Source organism: Lupinus angustifolius, chromosome LG02, assembly GCF_001865875.1.
Source record: "Lupinus angustifolius cultivar Tanjil chromosome LG02, LupAngTanjil_v1.0, whole genome shotgun sequence".
Lineage (NCBI taxonomy): Eukaryota > Viridiplantae > Streptophyta > Magnoliopsida > Fabales > Fabaceae > Lupinus > Lupinus angustifolius.
In genome coordinates, this window is record NC_032010.1 from 18628377 (window position 1) to 18630988 (window position 2612).

The window sequence follows — 2612 nt, forward strand, 5'->3', positions numbered from 1 at the left end:
CCAAGTATCATTTATTATCTAATTTTTCATCATACATACATGATTAACAATATATATATATATATATATCATTTTATGTCAAATTATATATTAATAATAATAAGTACTATTGAAAAGATTTTATTTAAAAGATGTATGGCCCGGGTTCGCGTTCCATGGTTGATTTGCTCGATATTTGAGGTCATATTAGCTTCGTATCTGAGGTCGGATCCGAGTTCAAAACAATCATTAGCCCGATATTTAGGGTTTAGTAAGAGACAAGTCTTATCTGATCAAACCCAACTCATGCTCACCCCTAAATTGGTTATATAAAATTACATCATTATCATTCATTTATCATATTTTGATACATTAGGGACAACTTAATAAATGCTATTAAATTCATTTTAGTCATTGACTCAGTCAGATTATTGGGTTATTGATAAAATTAGTTGACCAATGGTTGGACTAATTAAATCGGTTTACATCAAAAAATTCTAAATTTTTTAAAGTAAATTATTTAAAAATTTATACTTCAAATTTAAATAAAAAACATTATTATCACTCAAGTACTTAATTGCATAAAAACATTGAGAATAAAATATATTTTCATATTGAGAGATAAACTATCTCCTATAACCAGTAAAAGTATGACATGCGTATTATTTTGTTTAGTTTTAGAAATATTTTTGTAGAAAATGATTAAATAAGATACATGTCATGCTTTTAGTGACTAAAAGAGACAACTTATATTATTATACCAGAATACTTTATTCTCAAAAACATTACCTTAACAAAATGTCACACATAAATTAAAATCCTCATCGAACAACATAAATTTTATGTTTTAATTGCACAAATAGACAAATAAGTTTAAAACTTGATTAAATAAATAACATTTTGTTACAAGAACATTTTGTTACAAGATAAACTAACAAATTACAAACAAAACTTCAACAATGACAAACATAACTTAAAAACAATTTGAAAGTACGATATTTTTTTCCTCCCAAGACGACATCATTTTGATGTTTTCTTGAAAATAAATTGATTCAGCCAATTCAACCGACCAAGACACTAGTTTTACACATAAAACAATTGAGTTGTTGATTCACAATGGTTATGACTCATGAATGAATTAATGAGAACTCAAATGAATTACATATTCATTCTTGACCGGAACAGTCGATTGAGCCAAATTTGAGAATATTGTAGTTAATGCAACTTGAACCCGGTCCAAAATATATGTAATATAAGATCTCTTTTTATGCATTTAACTTAAATATACAAAATAAAAAGGTAGAAAATACTCAATATTATTGAGGACACCAAGTAACATAATTTTTTTTGTAGTCATATATAATTATATATCGGATTCTTCAAACGTGGTGTTATACAAGTATAAATAATAATAATAATAATAATAATAATAATAATAATAATAATAATAGTAATAATAATAATACTAATAATAATAATAGTAATAATAATAATAATCTATACTTATTATAAAGCCAAAACATGGTATAACCACCCACATGGTGTAATTTATAATTTCCTATTTTGCCCTTACATATTTTCTATTTTCTACAAAAAAGATCATATAATCTAATGTCAATATCACCATTATATATTCCATATTATTTTCTTAAATGTGTCTTCTTCTTAATTTTATAACCACAACATTTTTTTCAACAAAAAATATTTTGTAATGATATTAACTCTTTAAGTATGTTCTACGACTTCAATATTCAATAACAACGCTCTATAAATATGATTTTTTTTCTCAATTTCATCATATTAAAGAAAAATCATTAATTGCGTTATAATATTTATTACTTTGTGCCATCATGATAAGTTTATTTGAATAGTTTCGCCTCAATTATACACTTTATCTACAAAACTAACTATAAGTGATTCAATTATTTAAATAAATAATTACATTCTAAACAATAGAAAAGCGGGTCAGACACGGAAGTGTCTGTCAACACGCTAGTAATATATAAAACTAAAACCTCCTTCAATCCGTGTCAATTAACCACTCATTAATTTAGCATAATTTTTTGTTTATCTATACTTCTATACTATATATAAAGTCAAAACATCTTATAATTGCATACATATGGTATAATTTTCTTTTGCCTATTTTACCCTTCTAATTAACTACTACTATAATGTTTTTTTTCACATAATAAAATAAATATTAATGGAAGTTAGAGTAAGTTACATACACAAAAAATATCAAATCATCAATGCAATTTTAATGTAAGTTTTAGTAATATCATAATTCATTATCATATATTTCTATTACATAAATTATAATATTATCTATACTCAATAAAAAAGTAATATAATTCTTTAAAATGAAATACATAAAAATTAAATATTTAATACTATAAAATAAGAATGCGGGTCGACAGACACGAAGTGGCTGTGACACGCTAGTAATAATAATAATAATAATAATAATAATAGTAATAATACTAATAATAGTAATAATAATAATAATAATACTAATAATTATAATAATAATAATAATAATAATATTAATAATACTAATACTAATAATAATAATAATAATACTAATAATAATAATACTAATAATAATAATACTAATAATAATAATAATAATA